This window comes from Chroicocephalus ridibundus, chromosome 5 (assembly GCF_963924245.1).
Source record: "Chroicocephalus ridibundus chromosome 5, bChrRid1.1, whole genome shotgun sequence".
NCBI lineage: Eukaryota > Metazoa > Chordata > Aves > Charadriiformes > Laridae > Chroicocephalus > Chroicocephalus ridibundus.
In genome coordinates this window covers 26699140-26719349 of record NC_086288.1, presented here as the reverse complement: position 1 = coordinate 26719349, position 20210 = coordinate 26699140, and positions in this window count along the sequence as shown.

The following is a 20210-nucleotide window of genomic DNA, read 5'->3' as shown; positions in this document are numbered from 1 at the left end:
AGCAATTGCGTTGTTTTTTAGTTGTGTAATAAGATCAACTATTTCATATCCAGTAAAGGAAATTATAACTATTTTACCAGACGGGTAGCATTTCCTCATATGACTTCATCATTGGAACAGCAACAAAAAAAAAAAAAAATCTTCAAAATGTTAGAGAATCTGCCTCAATTCCACATGATACCAAGCAGAAATTACGATATTTTAACCAAAAATTGCATATTTCAACCCATACTATAGATCCCTTCCAGTATCTTTATGTATATTAAAACAGATAGCGAGAAGCTTTGCTGCTAGTTGTCTATTATGCAAATGACAGAGTATTGTTTAATGCTTAAGTAGCTTTGACTCACTTTGCGAAGAGGTATTTTGGTTTTGGAATTTTGCTGATCATAGGTTTCGAAACTGGTTTAAAGAAAGATATTTCTGTTGAGTTTTACTGCTGTGGTAGTTTTCACCCCTTTTAAGCCAGGCCCTATTTTTTCTGCCAAAATCTGCAATTACCTGATAACTAGCAGAATCTGACTTAAACTTGTTTCCTCGGTACTGACATCCCAAGCGGCTACCACAAATGGGCACTGGAGGGTAATTAAACCAACAAGATTGCAGTGAGTGGAAAGCTTGCTTATCTTGTACTTGTCAGCATGTATATAACACAGATTTCCTCTCTGCCAGGAGCCCCTAAAGCTCTGCAAAATTGGAACCTCCTGCTTCAGCTGATTGTTTGGCAAATTGTTCTTGTGCTACAGCTGAGCACATTTTTTTTGGACACAGATAATTTTTACAATATTTTTAAAACTCAAACCACTGACATTGAATTTTTTTAAACATACAATTTTGGTGCACTGTTGGATAGTGGAGTGTCTTTATGCAAAGTCCACTCCAATAAAAAGCACTGTTTACTCCAACAGTTTGGATCTGGAGTGAATGAAAAAAAAACACGTTTACTTTCTGAATCACCAATGATTCAAAACACTTCAATGAAGTCCATCCACTGCTATTATGTTTCACGAATACTAAGAATTACCCAACAGAAGCTGCCATGCTGTTGCAGGCAAATTATTAAAAGGAAAATCTGTTAGAACCAACTCTGAAGTCAACATCAAAGACTAGGGGAAGAGATTTTTAATGTGGAGTTTAATCACAAACGATGCCACAGCCTCTGTTCTTCACTCAGACAGAGAAACTTGAGTGGGAGTTATGCCTGAGAAAGCAGTTCAGGACTGGGTTTATTACTGGTCTTCAGATCCATGTCAAGTTAAAAAACAGTGGGCATTATCTACCTTGTCTCAAACACTGACAACACGATATTACGGCTTTCTGGGGCTGCAGATAGTCAACTTTATGAACAGTTTTTTAATACCTGATGAACTTCATGATTTTTAAATGATATCTGCTTTTCATGTTCTTTATTAATACTATAAATGAGTGATTACTAGGCTAACAAATTGGAAAAAAAAGTATCTGGGATCTCTTCTGACCTTCAATTGTTTGATACGTATAATCAGCTAATCATGTCTTTTCCACTATTTCCTGCTCATTTTCTTCTACTGTTAAGGAATACTGAAGAAGAATACTAAGAACTGTTTACTACTATTAATATGTTTGTGTGGCATGGTTTTAGTTTTGCTCTGGTCATCTGCATTGTATTGTTACACAGCAACACTGTTGAAGATCTCTGTGAATTCGCATAATGTTGTTTATTATTTTTCTTTGGTTAAACAAGGGCAAATGTAGCCCCAGTAGCACCATATTCCAACATGAGCCAGTGAAGACCCCTGTGTAAGTTTGAAAATGGTCTGCATTTAGGTACAGTGATTATAGGTCAATGTTTTTCATGAGATCCTCTGAATAAATGCATGTATTAGGAAGCAAGATACAAGCAATACCAAAGTAATACCTGATACACGCAACCATACTCTAACAAAGGGTTTGATCTAATAATGTAATTTTACATGCCATTGGCTTATAATGCCCACCAGATATAACAACAAGATAGGAAATTAGGTGGGGAATATATTCAGAAAGGAACTTGAAGTTTCTAAAAAACAACAGCAGCATTGCTGACTATAGGAATTAACAGTACTGTTAATTAAATTTATATTGATGCTGATAAACCAACAGCCAACTAATGTCCATGGAAAACCTCCAATAAATTCAAAATGCATTTTTGAAGATAGGCAATACAGCACTGAAATCTTGTTTTGACACCAATACCACAGTTTTCCATCCTTCTTAAACCTTTCTAAGGCCGTATCAGTAGTGCTTTAGGTGTATTAAGAAACTCTTTTTCTCTGTACTGCCTAGCCCCATGCCTGTTCCCAAAAACTGTCCCTAAGGAACTTCACTCCCTCTGAAAGTTGCAGTTCAAGATGGCAGGAAGAGCTGAGCCTGTATCCCTTAGGCATATGCAACACCCTACATCAACACAACTCCCACCATCAGAAATGCATTGACCACACCAATGCAATAGCTCTGCTCCAAGTCCTTGCCAAAGAGACAGGAGCAATGCCAACTGTAAACGTAGAAAGAAGTGTGTAAAGTATCAACACACATAGTTTTGGCAGGGTTTAGGCATGGGCATATAGATGAGCAGGGGCACACTAGGGCCAAACCAAGCTCTAGAAAGCAAAATGTGTTTTAAGTACTGTATTGTTGTAAGGAACTGTTGTATGTAACTGTATTGTTACACAGCTACTACATTAAAGCCACAATACTACTGTGGTACTGATATACTATTCAACACTAGTTCACACTTGATAATACTGTATATTTAATGAAATAAAGTCTAGAAGAGTTAAAAATTATCATTGAGGAGGCAGGAATAGTATAGTCATTTCTTTCCTGCATCAACTTTGCCAGATGTATCTTTTAATTCAACCACATTAAGTGATGGTTATTTGTATTACAGCATTCACTAGCAGCTACAGGAAAGTGGGGTTGCACTTACACAGAAAACTTAGCATTTAAATTGAGAGAAAAAGATTCCTTCTAGACAGAGGATCAACAGACAGATAATGCAAGGCTAGGAACAATGAAACCAGTAGAAGATAGATGCCTAAGGAGGGGTGGATTCACCAACAAGGCAGAAGCAATAGCTGTGGTAGGACAGAGCAGCATGAGCTCTCCGTCCAGTGGGCCAGCTGCATCCTACTCAGCTAGGCACCTCTGAACATCTGGACACAGTGCCTTTTTCCAGGCCACATGGGAAAGAGGCAATGAAGCCAAGATTTCTTTAAAGATCCAGCCTAGCTCTTAATCATAAGAAAGCCCTTCTTTTTGGGGCTGAATTTACTGTGTTTAGAATGAATACAGTGTACCCAGAACACTGAAACAAGACTGAAACAGGAGTGCTAGGACATAGATGCACTTCTCCCCTTGAAGCAGTTGCAATCGCAGTCAAAAGGTTTGGGGCTCTTCTGCGGCTTTTGGTTGGCTGAGGGGAGGGAGCTTAGTGGGGTGGGTGGGAAGGTTTCAGGCATTAGAAGCTACAGCAAGTCAGTTCCAGATCTCTTATTTCCTATGCCACAAATAACAAATTCTTGTTATCAATGACTAACCCACATCAAACAAATAAACCACTGTAGAAGGACTGATTCTGGTGAATACACAAGACATTCACAGACATTATGCAGAAAAAAACAAACTATTCAAGCACTTGATGCAAACTATTCACTGGGGTTAAATGTTCATCGTCCAACAAATAGGTTACTAATTTATCAATATACTTTGTGCCAGTTGAACAAAATCTCCTGTAACTATAACTTGGACAATAACTTCATGAACTATATCTTACTTATTAAATTCTATCCTTTTATTCATGTAATAATGCTCCACATCACTGCAAAGTAACAGGGCACTCAATGCAATTGATGATGACAGTGTCTTGCTGCTAATAAAAAAAATAATCTTTCCATTGACTTGAAGGGATTTGGGATGAATAAGTTTCCTAGCAAAATGCAAAAGCAAAGGGTTTGATCCCTTCCGCCTGGGACTCACTATGAAATAAGTGACACTTTTTGCCAGATAAGCTTAATAATGTCATTTGAAATTCTTTAATAGCACTGACCTGAAAAACTTGTTGACATCAACCTGTACCTCACTGCTCAGGAAATTATTTACTTTTTTCACTTCTCCTTTGTCCTTAGCTTTCTTGCCTTTAGGCTATATTGAAAAGTTTATCAGCATAACTTCTACATTTAAATCCTTCTCCACCAGCAGCATGCTTTCAGTCTCCGCTATTTCCTCTCAGTAAAATGGTGGTTAAAATTGTCTGCAACAGCGTTCCCAACCTGTTCTCATTGGTTCCTTACTCAATGCCAGAATAACTGATAGCTGACGTGCTATATTCTCAGTCTTCATATGTCACATGAATTTAGTTTTGCCTTCCTTTGAAGACGCCAAATGCTGAACAGGTGGTTTTGATTCATTACACAATTTACACTGTGGCTCACTCAGCTAAAATTCAAGCAGAAAGGTAACAGACATGGCGTATCAGAATACTCAAAATAAGGATGCAACAGCCAAATGAAGAGTAAAATTATTTTGCAAATTCACAGAACGTTTCTCTAAGTTTTAAGATGGTCACAAGTTTGACCCTGTCCCCCCTGGCTTTTTTTTTTTTTTTAAGGCTCAAGCTCTGTAAATATTTCAGCGTAAACCTAACTGGGTATCTGGCACAGATTTCAGAGTAAGCCTAACTGGGTATCTGGCACAGAGCAAAGTTTATGCCCAACTTGACTATATTTAGTCAAACAATGCAGTAAAGAATCAGGTCATTAAAGTAAAAGAAAATAGATTAATCACCAGATATATGCTAAAACAGAGGAAGGGATGAGATTACACATGGACTTCATGCTTCTATAACATAGTTAGTTGTCTGAAAAAATCAACAAGCAGGTATACCTTTTCTAGAAAGTTTTCCCTCTTTTCTGGAAAAACAGGAGGAATATGGAATCTTACGTTCCCATTCCTGAAGACATAATGTTTCTAGTTCACTCAGTCACATTTAGAGGTTGGAATCTGGGTAATACAAATGCTGTTAGGACAGAAAATTCTCTGACACTAAGTCTGGCACAGAAGTCTGCCTTTAGTCTCAGAATTCCCAATCCCTGCACTGTGATGCAAATCTATGCTTTTCATAACAAAACCAGAAAATTTTTAAAAGGTACATACAACTGTATGTAGCACTACTGCAATAAGTGTTACATCTGATTATCTATTGACATTTTTATTACGTTCTTACCCCATGACTGAAGTGTTACTCAGTCATGCTGCTCCTTTTTCAAGAGAAGCTGCCTTAAGCAAAATTCAATCTTCAGTTCTCCAGCTAAAAGAGAATTACAGTCACCATGATCAAAATAGAATAAGGGTATCAAAAGCACTACTGCTGCTCAACATTGTCATTTACCTAAAAGGTGAGACAACTGGTGGGAGGTGCTTTTTGTAAGGCAAACACCACATACTTGAAGTTAAGAAAATTAATGGCTGAGGAGCTAGAGCTGGAGGGAATATGTGTCAAAGAGACAAAGGCAGATGAATAACACCCGAAAAAGGTCAAGCCCTACAATCACTAATTCTAAACCTATTTTAAGGTATAGAGGCTCTGCTTATACAGTCTCCAAAGTATCCAGATGCATTATTCATCCATTCTGATCAATCTTAGTCTAAGTAGTCAAAGTTGTTTGACTTCCTTTGGAACTTATAAATTCACCTACGTAAATATGCATACGAGGCATTTATTGAACCATAAACTGTTACAGAATAATTATTGTTATATAGTTTATTATACTATATAATCCTTACTATAAGAAATAAAAATGGACAATATTTACAACACAGGATGAATTTCATTGATCTGAAACCAATTTTGTCCTTCAGAATTTAAGGAATTACAGTTTTTACTCTGCATCCAGCTCACTTGGTACCTACAAAAAAGAGTTAGTAGTACATTTTCATTGATAACTAAACAAAAAAAAGTGTTTCCAAGTCTTTGAAATAAATATTGTTCAACTGAGTCAGATAAACTCACATCAAAATCCAAATTAATATGTTCATGGTATTTTCTTAATTGTTTTTCTATGTGAATATTTTCCGGGTTCCACCCAACATCAGGATTTGGCAAAGATATTGAAAGAAAGCCAGGAAGGACACTTTCATGCTCTTTCCAGCTCCCAACAAGCTTCTGGCATGCAACTTGTTCAGACGTCTGTGGGACGAGAAGAAGAAAGTGGCAGGGAAAAGAGCATATGCATGACAGCAGTTAGTCAAAGTCAGCCCAACAAGGAGACCAATTATGACATTCAAAGCAACAGAAATAAGTGGAAAAGAAAAACACATTCTAACCCAGCAGAGTCATCCTAGGATGTGATCTTTCTGATTTTGCCTATTGTTCTATAACATGAATGGACTGAGAGCAGCCCTGAGGAAAAGGACTTGAGGGTGTTGGCTGATGAGAAGCTCAACATGAGCCAGCAATGTGCGCTTGCAGCCCAAAAAGCCAATTGTATCCTGGACTGCACCAAAAGAAGCATCGGCAGCAGGTCAAGGGAGGCGATTCTCCCCTTCTACTCCACTCTGGTGAGACCCCACCTGGAGTACTGCATCGAGCTCTGGAGTCCTCAGCACAAGAAGGGTGTGGACCTGTTGGAGTGGGTCCAGAGGAGGGCCACGAAGATGATCAGAGGGCTGGAGCACCTCTCCTATGAAGACAGCCTGAGAGAGTTGGGGTTGTTCAGCCTGGAGAAGAGAAGGCTCCAGGGAGACCTTATAGCAGCCTTTGCGTACCTGAAGGGGGCCTACAAGCAAGCTGGAGAGGGGCTTTTTTCAAGGGCATGTAGTGGTAGGATGAGGGGTAATGGCTTCAAACTGGAAGAGGGTAGATTTAGATTAGATACTGGGAAGAAAATTTTCACTCTGAGGGTGGTGAGGCACAGGAAGAGGTTGCCCAGGGAAGCTGTGGATGCCCCATCCCTGGAAGTGTTCAAGGCCAGGCTGGATGAGGCTTTGAGCAACCTGGTCTAGTGGGAAGTGTCCCTGCCCATGGCAGGGGAGTTGGAACTACATGATCTTTAAGGTTCCTTCCAACCCAGACCATTCTATGATTCTATGAACTGGGACAAGATCTAAGCCTTTGGCTGTTCTGTCCAACAAATGTGTCCATAATTGAAATTTTGAAGACACATTAGTAAAGGTCCAGCTTGGATATCTTCATAAAGCTGATAGGACATGATGTTGAGAGCTTTAGCCACCCTTGAGTTCATCTAAAATCAAAAATATCCAGCGCTGCTTTAGCTCTTAAGCAATGCAACAAAAAGAGCCGAGAATTTGGTTGAAAACAGGTAGTAGTCTGACACAGCTGCTATGTAACAGCTCATTAGTGGTTTCTGACTGCTCCAAGGAAAGTTGGTAGATATTTACTTGGAATAGACACATCTGGAAACAATAGAATCATAAAAAAGGCCAAGAGAAAAATGAAATAATAAAACATTGTGCATACAGTTGTTCAACAGTTCGGCTCTTGTACAAAATATATTTGATGTTCCCTTTCCTGTAAAAATAAGAACAGAGGTGAAAGGAATTACTTCTGTTCTTTCCCTTCCCAAATACAATGAGTTTGTAGTGGAAAACAAATAGCAAAATATTCACTAATTTTGACTTACAGGTGCAGAAATTCAGCTGTCCAACAGCCAAAGTAAATCCTCCTCAAATTCAGGCTCTTTCTTCTGCCCACAAATCAAGATGCTAGTTTAATGTCCATTTTCCATTTTCATGACAACTGTACAGTGCCCTCATGCAAGTCTTTCTTTACAGAAAAAGCTCGTACCAAGAGAAACTGGATTTATGCCTAAACCTGCTGTGACAGACAAGATGTTTTGGGTTTTGTTTTGGTTTTTAGTTTTCATTGTTGGGGTTTTTTTTACACTTCATTGCTCTTCTAATAAATTAGGTGGACAACTTAGGGGTGTAAAAGACTGTGCTTGGCAGACACAAAGCAAGATTGATGGAAGAAGGCCAGAGGGATTACAAGGTGCAGCAGCCCAAAGAGTTGCAGCAGGAAGCTTCATACAGGGGACAGAGCCACTGAATTGACAATGGTAAGGTTGACCCTGCAAAAATAGAGCAGGCAGGAGAACTGGGTGTGAGTGGGAGCAGGGGAAATCTGCTCCCTGTGATACCTCTCCCTATCAATCACTTTTAATTTCCTTTACTCAAAAAGTTAATCGCTCTTTTTTTTTTTTATTGCACTAAAACCTAGCCTTGAGCTTAAAAGCACTTAAGTCCATTTTATGGAAATCATAGAAGGTCTAAGGCGTGCTAATACTGAGCAATCTTTGGCCTCAAAGCCTCTTCCTATACTTAGCAAGAATAACTTTCTTCCTAACATAAGAGAAAGACTACAGTAAGAAAACAATTGAGAAGACAGTATTTTTCCTTAGTTTTTCCTGAAGTTTACCTTTTCTTTTTTTTTTTTCCCCCCTTTTTTTGCAACCTGAACATATAGTTTAATAAAAAGATGGCAACTCCCATGGAACAGATGTTCTTCTACAGCTGAGGAAGGTGATACAGTACAAAAATAAATAATTTTGTTGTCTTGTAAAACGGGGAGGGGAGTCACAAATCTAGCTTTGCTAGAACAAACAAAAGCAAGTATTTCTATTCCAAAGCATGTCCCGCAAAGCGTCCAGATTTTCTTCCATGGGTCAGTTTTAACATCGCAACAAGCAATTGTCATCAGAGCAGTAAGATTTTTTTTAATTTTTTTTTTCTAAATAAACCCTTTTGTTCATCCCTTTTCTCCCCCAAGATTCATAGAATAATTAAAGTTAGAAGGGACCTCTGGAGTTTACCTAATCCAACACCCTGCTCAAAGCAGGTTATTCAGGACCTTGTCCAATTGAGTTTTGAACACCCCCAAGGACAGACATTTCACCTCCTCTCCGGGCAAAATTTCATTTGTTGCCACTTGTGTCTGTTGCCTCTTATTTCTTGCTACGTACCTCTAAGAAGTGTTTGTCTTGGTCTTTTCTAAACCCTCCCATTAGACAGCTGTGGACAGGCACAAGGTCCCCCTTTAGCCTTTTCAAAGGCTGAACAAAGCCAGCTCTCTCACCCTCCTCTTGTGCTTTATGTGCTCCAGTCCTCTGATGATGCCGGTGGCCCTCTCCTGGTTTTGCTCCAGTATGTCAGTGCATGGCCACACTTGCCTCATGTCCTCCTTGTCCTCTAAGAATCCCAGGTCCCTTTTGGCATAGCTGTCACTTAATCCTAAAGCAAAAAAGCAGTTAATAATTTTAAGTAGCCACTCTGGTGAAAGATCCCAGTGTTTTACTTTACCAGGGTCTCAGAAGTCTATCGGTTCTCTTCCTGAAGAGCTTGGGTTTGGTCTTCAAGTTGTGAAAAGGTGATTGGACAAAGATTCGGAGAGTCTTACAAATGCCCTTAGAATATAAAACCTACAGTTATAGCACTCTTGCATGTGTTACTGGGGCTATTCTACCATAATGCTGCATGATTAATAACAAATCAGGTATCTTTACTTCTCAGTCCAATATTGTGTCTTAATAATTTAATTGTTATGGAAAAATGAATTGAAGCGATAATTTCATTTGCTTCCCTTACAAAAAACTTTGGTCTGAAACCAAACTATTTAAACTGTTGTTTAAAAAGGTCAGCTAACCAATGTTTGTTATAGCCAGGGGACTCAGCTTACATAATACCAAGACACAGAAGGAATGTATAAAGAAACTCTTTTGAAAGAAAGGCCTTCTGGGGAAAGGATTATGCTGTCCTCATCACACACAAGAGAAAGCCTCTATTATTCATTAAAGGATTTAAGCAGCCTTTACAATGTGTTTTTTAAACATTTTAATTGTATTAAGTTCCTGTATCAGAGAAGACTACATATCTTGCTTGTGTAATTTTGCATGTTATAGAACAAATAAGTTTTCCCAGAGTTAACTAACAAACAAAACTATGCTATTTGTAATAAAACTAATGTATCAAGGTGGTATTCATGTAAATCTCTGACCTCCCCCCATAACTGTATCTAGCATTACTTATCAAGATTAATCAAATCACCTACTCAGACCTTGCCCTCTGTATAAACGACAGTACAGTTTTCTTTCAAGCATGGGAAGAGAATAGAGGAATTTAAAAAGTTTATAAATCTGAAAACAGGACACCAAATGTACACAGCATTGGTTTTTCATGACAGTATGCCTTATTACCATTATATTTTCTTATCTTGCAATGTTTTTTTCTTCTATGATACTGAAAGGCTGTATGGTCTTTAGCAGACTGGTTCCCCATTAACTCAAATACACGGCATTCATTTCAGCAGGCACATGCAATGTATGCCAGCAATAAAACAGCCATTGAAATCTCTAACTCTTATCACCCTCAACAATTTGATGTAATAGCACCCCACTTTGTACCATAAGATTTGAAAATGTTATCTTCAGCTGTCAATTTAAAAGCATGAGTAAGTGTCCCATATGCTCTGAATGGACTTTCTAGCATACTGAATACAGAAAAAAGGGGTATTAAGTTCATGTACTTCAAAAGCATACTTCAAAAGCATACTATTTTTATAGAGATTTTTAGAGAGATTTTATATAGATTCTCTTTTTTCAGATTTTTTAATGTAAATATTTTTGGATGTATCCTAATATTCTACGTTTCTAAGATGGCATAGAATATTCTGTGGTAAAATAAGTTTGGTTTTCAGAATTAACAGCACATTTAAACAACTATAGTATTCTATACAGGACAGTTGATATCGATTTGTGTGCAAGATGACTATATAGCAGGCAATGATGTGATACATACATCCATTTGATATAAATATCAATGCAATTTTATACATATTTCATTTTTAGCCAGCTGATGATCCACTCTTCAAATGGCAACACTGCTATTATGAGTGTGTGTTCTTGTATGCCTGGATACAAATACAAAGCCTTGAAACCATCTGAAAAATGGCCACCTTCAAACTTGGGTGGTTTTGGAGTGTATTATCCCTCACCTTTCCTCTTTGGGCCTATTAGTAGCACTAATGGCGACATCCAAAACCATACATCTGAACCCTCAGGATTTTGATAAAGGGCTGTAGCTGAGGATTTATTCAAAGCACAGTGTTAGATTACCAATGGAAATACTTCAATTCCTTGTAAACAGTGCCTGCAGTGTAAAAAAAAGTTACTGCTTTGATCACGCAGGAAAGGTATTCTGACCATGGCAGGGATAGGAGTTATTTTATTCCCCATCTCTCCACTTGCACCTACTTCGTACTGTTACAACTCTCTGTGTAGCAAACAATAACATCACACTGGCATAATAGAGTACAGAGGGTCCAGAATTTTTATATAAAAGTAGTTTACTTTCTACACATTTTCTTACCAGCAGGTAACAAAGTTACCTTGTTAGGGGTTGGACTGTGTGGTTACAGCAAGGCTGCTACTCCAAAAGAACCACAAATGTGCACACTTAACTTGGGTTACTCCTTTTGAAAGAGAAGTAATTTACCATGAGGCAGCAGAAATAAGAACTTGCACACACAAGCGATTTCCAAGGGGTAGCTTTCTCTCTCTGTGTTAACATCACTACCTTCCACTACCAGTTTGTGAGTTTGACCTCTGTGGGTGAATCAGCTCTTTGCTGTTGAAGACACTTTGTATACTACAAGTTGTCATGCAGCAGTTCCACTTAAAAACATTAGTAAGAATATGTTACAAGGGAGAGTCACACTACTTGATATAAAACACTCAAGGATTGTTATTTTTTTTTCCGACCACAATGAAGAATGATTTGCAGTTTATGGGCAAGAATTTTCCAAAAATTAAGAGTTCCAACCCTCTCCCAGCAACAAAAACCACAGCAATCGGGGCTGGCAGCTAGCATGCTAAATTTCGGCTGGGTAAAATTAGAAATGCCTCACATGTGTGAGCCTAGAAATTGAATTTGCCTAGCAAAAATGCAACAATTCTGTGTACAAACACTTCTGTTCTAAGAGGTTTTAAAGTCCCTCACTACCGCAGATGTTTATTTCCATCTTTATAACCTACAATGAACTATTTTTTGTTTAAGGATTGTATTAATATCTTATTACAAGAAAGATTAATTGTCCTAAAGTTTTTTTTTTCTTTGCAATTACATCTTCTGTTAGGATTAGGTAAACATCTAAACTAAAAGTAACTTCCAACTTTATACATTTCTTGCTGAAATCAAAGTACGCCTCTCTTTGGTACTCTTATTCGTCTGACATTCACAGCAAATGGTTGCTGACACTCATCACCGGAAATCAGCAAAAAATGCAGATGATCAGCTTTCAAACACAAAGCCAAAGTGGTGTATTACAACCATCCATACATGTGCATTTCACACTTGCCAAACAGAAATGCATAATGGATAATATTGGTTAATAATATAAATATTTTCAAACTTTTAATTAGCAATTAAAAACAATGGTGGGTAACCAAAAATTTAAACTTAACAATAGTGAGCAGCATTGCCTTTTGAAAGAAGTTAGAAGAGCTAAAACACAGTTTCGCAGTTTTAATCGTGAAACAAGTTCTCACTAGAATTCCCTGCCTGCCTGCTGTTTATGATTTCCATATTCCCAGAGTTTTTCTGTAATGAAGCCACAAAACCACCAAGCATTTACCCCTGTTGGCTTTTCTTTCTGGAGTTCATAGATCCAGCAAGCAGCATAATCAGGAAATACGTTGTTCCTCTTTTGACATCATTAGGCTGCTTATGTTCCCCTCAACCTTATAAGGAAGAAGAATTTGGTTACAGCTGAATGCTTCTGCAAGTCACATTCCTTTGTCACTGCAAGCAGAGTGACATATGCAATCTAGGAACTTCTCCTTCAGGACAAATTACAGTATAGATTAATACATTCTATAGACGAACCTTCCTGTGGATCAACTGCATACCTTTGTATAGCTCCTCCTCTTACCTACAGTATTTCACCTGGATACTCCTACATCATGCCCAGTTTTGTCTACAACACCTTTCAAAGGCATGTGGCCTTTTCATGAAGCAAGAGACAGAGAAACCATCACATCTCTAGGTAATTTGTTGCAACTGGTAATCATACTCACTACAAAATACAACCTTATTTCTGTTTGAATTTCTTTGAACAGTTTTTAAACACTGTTGCTGTTTCTCTCTTTATATCAAGGATGTCTGTTCCTCCCCAACTTTAACCTAACTTGGGCACTTCTCAGTTTCTTTTTGAATGAATTGAATGAATGACGGAGAACTTCAAATGTTTTTCTGTAAAACTCTTTCCAGTTCTAAATTTATTTTGATCTTATTCTGATTTTTTTATGTTCTTCCCTCCTGCACTAACCTAAGATAGAATCTGATGCCAATCTTTCGGTAGAACAAAACAATAAAATCCCACCCCCTTCCTACTACTGCTCCTGTTCCCTGTTTACAAAAATTAAGAACTGCAGTAGCCATTATAGTCTCACTGCAAACAAAGTTTCAACATTTTTCTCACTACAACACCATAATCCCTTTTAGTGTTTGCATCCTACAGAATTTGCATGTTTTACTGATCTTCCCAACATTTGAACCACAGCCCGTATGAGAAATAAATTATGAATTCACTGGCTCACATAAAAAAAAAAACAAAAAAAACAAAAAAACAAACCAAACACACCACCAGAAAAAAACCTATAAGATGAGCCTCAGTGAAGGTTTAAAAGAGAGTTCACTGCTCATCCACCGAGCTTGGTAACTATCAATTATGAAATATTAAGAATCATTTTGTGAAAAATAATAATCTTGCATTTTATCATTGCTCTGTGTAGAAGGTCAGCTTTATTTTTTGGAAGGTAAAAATCTAAACCAGGGCTATGAAATAAATTACTAGAGCTTATAGTTTTGCATTACAGTAAGACCACCTTCCAAGGCTCACCTTTTAAGTTATATTTCATTTATTCCAAGACTCAAAAATCACATCCTCTCTTTCAAAGTTCTCTGTGAAGCTACAAATATCTTGACATCTTGATCAACTAGAAGACAAACTACAGCAATGGTGTTTAAAAAAGAAACCCAAAACACCATACTGTCTCCGATTCCCTTCCCTATAATTTTTAGCAATAGGAATAGAATTAGTATCCTCTAATCAGTTCCATATTCTGTTGCCTTGAGCAGTACAGGTGCCCAAAATGCAGATGAAACTTAAAGTTCATACATGCTTTCAGAGGTCATGTGTTTTGGGGTTGTTCCTTTTTTCTTCTTTCTAGTAATCTACAAGACTTCTAACTATAAATTGTTCCTTCTAGCAACCACATGCCATGATTTTGCTGGCTATTTTTATTCATTAATAGCAGCTGCTTCACAGTGCCTGGAGGTAACAGAAAAAATATGTATATGTGTTTTAACCATATGGTAAAAACTGATGAAGGCCTTTTATGTAGGATAATCCATATACCCAGGGTAAAATTCACTCTTGTGCAAAGACCAGGCTGAAAGGCCTGTTCTCCACTTGAACCTTCAAGGACCCACGTCACGTCAAGTTTCTGAGCCAAATCCAAATGTGTATGCTTGCATTGCTCCCATGAGGTCAGCAGAGCAACACCTGTTTCCATCAGTGTAGATTTGTGATCAAGTGGTAGGCAAGCCCTTAATAGCCTTCTGTACAGGGGTAGATTTTACCATTGCACTTAAAGCTATGCTCCCTTCTAACAACCATTAGCCACACTAAAGTGTTCTGTTGCTATCACTGCTAAACAAATAAGGTTTTCTCTGAGATTATCTAGTTCCAAAGCTTAACACATAGACAAAAACTAAAAAGTGGGATAAGATAGCTGCAAAATAATGTATTCAAATGATGTGTTCTAATTGTCTAAAGTACTAAATAAAATCCAGGACATTAAGTGCTAGCACATAATCAAGTGCAGAAGATTTTACTTCAGCAAATACTAAGTTTGTGCACAATAACAAGTTTCTTATCTCTTAACCACAATAGCCCTGAACACAGAATCATAAAACACATCAGAAAAAAATACAAAAAGATCAAAATAGAGAGGGAAATGGGGTTGACAGAAAAGTAACAACAAAAGAAGGTGGAAAAGAGTCATGGATGGATTTAGCCAGGGGTACTATTATGATCCCAAGCTAAACTAATTCCAGGAAACTACCTTGATTTCTTTTTCCAGAGGTTACAGACTATTCTACATGACCCTTTTCTTTCCAGGATGATCTGCCGATTCAGTTAATGTCTTATTTTTAATTCATGACATTTCAGTTACATAGCAATAGAACAGGCCTTCTTTTGTTGTTGTAGAAATGCATACATTTGTGAATTTTCTTTCATATCAGTCTCTCATTTTCTCCTTTACTACTACTTTCAGGTATGAAACAGTTTCTCGTTAATGTAGCCAGCATATTCTCTGGCATAAGAAAAAAGGACAATCAAGTCCTATGAAATCTTAAGCATTCATTTATGCTGCAACTTAATTAAGAAACTGGACATGGAGAAAAATATCCTTGTATCACCAGGGATATGATGCCCTCAAGATTTGCCATTGGCTTAAATAGAAAAAAAAAAATCCTAAGCATGAGAAAATGTTATATCTACTTGGAAAGTTAATTCTCACAGAACTCCTCGGTCTTATAGAGCAGAATTAATCTCTTAAAGTTAGATCAAAATGAATTTTACCAAGTGATTAAATGAAAGTTAACAGTGGACTTTTTCCTTACTATACTCTCCATGAATATCAAGCTGATTCAAACCATGATTTTTCTATGTTATGTATTACAAGAGTAAAAAAATTTTACAAGCTTTGCTTGAATCTAAAATTACTTTTATGAAATCCTGAGCAGTAACTAAATCTAACAGCAGTGAAAGTCTCTTTACCTTTGGCTTAACAGGAAAACTTTTCTAAGTGATATATTTCTTTGACATTGTACATGCACCATTAAGTTAAATCAAAGTATTGCAAAACCAGACTGAGTGTGCTTCTCTGGGCAGGGAGGACACCATCTTGAATTCTTATAAGCTTCCCTTATGTGTTACATATTGACTTTGTTCTCTGAGGACAATATTAAGACGCCTAGGAAGTTTGTCTAGGTAACTTTTACAACTGAAGTGAGTAACCTGAAAGTGCTTAAAATAATATTCTGTATCCTCCCTTAATCTCCAAGAAACATTCCAATACTCTCATTATTCCAATACTGTTTGCTCTTCCTCTCTGAGTTTCATACTACTGACTTTCAATACGCCAAGCTTGGTGGTATAGCATATGTCTTTTTCCCAACTGCCAGCAGAGAAAGAAGGACAGGATCTGAAAAATCATGTCGTATTATTTCTGCCAGTGGCTATGCATCTGACCTCTACACAAAATAACCAGAGTAACCAACCACTTGCCTGATTAATCAGTATGGCATCCAGCTCATTCTTCCATATCTGTATTAGCCTGCAACCCCAATAGGGATAATCATGTGGCTCTGTCACTGAAGAAAACAGATGAACTCAATAGAAACATATGTTGTGGTTAAGATACTTTCTCTCTTTTCACATCTCTCTCTATATACATCTATACACGTATATACAAACACAAATACCTTAGTATCTCTTGAATGTGAACAACATCGAAGAAAAAAAATATGCCTCCTAATTGTCACTTCATTATCAAAAAAATCTTTGTTACAGGCAGAGTTTTTTTAAAAAAAGCTGTCTTGTATTTCTCATTATGTGACTCGTACTAAATAACACTTAGCACTAGAACTCTACAGAACTAATTCTGCTATTCAGAAAGGATCAGTTACAAACTCACCTCTCGATCATAAGTTAGTGTAAAACTCATCTAGTAACACGATTTCACCATACTGAGTACACCTGGCTCACCCATCAGGCAACTTGTCCTGTGGAAACAGGCTAGCATTTCTAGTGCACATTCCCAGTAAATGAGAAAATCATCACAATATGAAAAATGAGTGCAAATTCATTTAAAAAAAAAAAATTTGCTTCTAAAGATGGCTGAAGATTTATGTCTGGTTTAGATGTTAATTGAACTGGCTAAGCCACAAGTAAAACAGTTTGGTTTACGGGTGACAAGTATCATTTAGTTTAAATCCAGAGAAACAAAAAAACCAAGAGGTTAGATTTGGCGAGTTCTTCTGATAAGCAATGAAAAGCCCTATCAAAGAGTAGAAAGATTAATCTAGCCTAATTTTATGTCCCCTACACTCTGATGAATAAGAATTCCTTAAGATGAAATGGAACCCTATAAAATTACATACCCAAGAAGCAAAAATGCAAATATTTTTGCTTAGGACTTACAGAGAGAGAAAAATAAATAATGTAATTCATTATTTTCTTTATGTTAGAATTACGCTGATGTCATTATACTAAATACAGGCTTCCGTTAGAAGGAAATGAAACAAAAAAAAAAAAACCAAATCAAACATCAGTGGCTAGATAGCTCTTTATTAAAAAGAGAAAATGGAGAGCAGAAAGGACCATGTTTCAAAAGTTCTACTCAGATAAATACACACTCCACAATTGCCTGCATAAAAGAAAGCTTAAATAGGCCCGTAATTAAATCCTATTCAGTTCCTGCTTTTTTATTTGGGCAAAAGATCAGAGCAAATGCAAATAAGCGTGTCACATATGAACAGCAGGTCTGGCTGGTATTTAATTCTGAGGAAGACCAATACAGTCCTGCTTGTTCAGCAGAACTCTGCAAAGGGAAGATTTCTATTCTTCTACACATATTCACAGAGAATGCTGAATTTTACCAAATAGGACAGAAGGGGAAAAAGAAATCCCTCAGCAACCGCTGAAGTTTTCGACAATATTCCAACCTTCCAATTAAGTCATTCTAATATACAAGACAGCAAGGCCTGTTCAGCAGCATCAGGAAAAGATCAAGTACTGACTCCTGCAGTGAAACCGCAATGCCCTTTTTTTGCACTTACAAAATGACTTTTCCAGGGACAAGACTCACCTCTGAACATAGGAGGGCATCTGCCAGCACTGACTGCCACAGAAAGAAGGTCCAAGTGGCTTGAAAGTCTACCAAGGCAAGAACATGCTAAGCCAGATGATCCCATAGCAGCCTGCTCTCACAGAAGTCTTCGTAGCATTTTGCACTGTACCCATTAAATTAATCCTGAAGCATGAGCAATAAGGGCAAATCTGCTCTTATCCCATTGGGAATGACATCTTCTAGTTAGTGCAAGGTCAACAGGTCCACAGAGAGGCTGTGACAGAGCTCATAGACATGATTACATCTAATAACCGTCAATCTGCAGATTCAGATTTATATTTTCAGTCTGGGTTGAAAACACTCATCGTACCAGAGACAAGCAAAAAATCTAAAACATCAAGAAATTTACCACTTTCCAAGTGCACTTTTCTGTCCAACTACAGTTTAAAAGTGCTATTGATCAAAGCAAATTTAGCAGCTCTGGAATAATTGAGTCAGTTTGAAAACAAGAAAAGGTGATACTCAGTTCTTTGAACAAGCTTAATCTTGCAGCTTTTATGCAATCAGCTCTGTAGTGAAGAAACCTGCTTAAGACCAATAGTGAAAACGCTAAATTCCTTTAGTTCTTTGTCTGTGCCCATTTGAAGTTTTAATGTTCCCCCATCCCCCCTGCTCATTGCAGGATTGGTACATTTCTACTTGGAGAACAGCAGGCTTCTCTTTTGCTCTTTGTTTCCAATGAACCCTGTAACTTTTTGATTATTTCCAAGTTTGTGCATCAGTACCACGGCTGGGGTTAGAACAGTTCTGTGAACATTTTGCAAATGAAGCACCACCAGATAAAACTTAATTGTGTTATACTTCAAACAAGGAGGCTTTCCTCACTATCATGATTATTTATCATTCTACATTGAAATACTGAAGAATGATGGCCTTTATGTCAGATTAGTAGTAAATAAGGTTTAGTCTCTTTGATCCATACTGCTCATCACGGAAGCATTAGAGAAAACAAAGTATAGAACAACGGAGAGATGAGGTCAAAAGATGAAGTATGTATTATTAAGAGACATTAAGAGAAAAAGGTCAATTCAGAGCTCTTCACTTTCTTAATTTCAGTTCATAATTTCAGTTACTTCCATGTCACTTAAGCTTGTACTGTTTTTCCTCATTTTTGAGGAGAAATCATTCATATTGTTGTACTAACAACGCGATATATCACGGCAAGAATAAAAACCCTCCTACAAATGATTTCAGTGCTCTACTTCCAGATCTGGCACAAAGCCTTTCAGCAGGTTTCACATTTCCATTACCACTTGGTGTTCCATAGATAGAAGCATATAGAAGTAGAGACAGAAGCACATAGAAGTAGAGCAGTCACATGCAATTGCAACTGTCTTTACCATCTCTCTGGCTACATCAGAAGAGCAGTTTCTGCCCAATATGGAAAAATCTCAGGATTTCTGGAGCTCCATCTGCTCCAGCCTTCACAGCTCTAGTTAAGAAGCAAAGGTTTACTGAGTTTGGTTGGGATGGAGTTAACTTTCTTTACAGCAGCCCATATGGCACTGCGTTTTGGATTTGTGACTAAAACAGTATTGATAACACGCTGATGTTTTGGATATTGCTGGACAGTGCTTGCACAATATCAAGGCTTTCTGTTTCTCAGCAAGCATGCTGTTGACTGGAAGCTGTGACATGAAAAGCAGAAGCATAGAGAGATGGAGAACTAGGACACTGGTTCATACTACAGTAACTGTTGCTTTCAGCTCCACAAATATGAGGGGGGAGCAAAAAAACAAACCAACACATCCCCAAAAACCACAGACCACAAAAATATGCTCCAAAGACAGTAAAAATAGCAAAGCTCACTGAAAAGCACACTCACGAAACCCAAACAATCTGTCTGTAAAAGAGATCCAGCATCTGCCACAGTAAGAAAGCAGCTTAGAGTCCAAAGAGAACCAGCTCCTGGAGCCCTACAAAGACAGCTAGAGTCCAGGAAAACCCTAAGTATGAAAGGTCAAGGCCGTCAGGCCTAAGACAATCCCAAAGCAGCCAAAGTTAAGGCAGCAACCACATGGCAGACAATGCTTGCTTTTCTAATGAGAAAAGCAAGTGGAAGAACATTAGTACTCTACATGATTTCTTCTTACACCAACAAGGCTCAAAATTTTGTGTTTTAGATGAACATTCCACCAGATAAAGCAGTGCTATTTGTCTTGGCTCCTACTCCGTATCTAATGTACAAGAGATCCAGTTCCA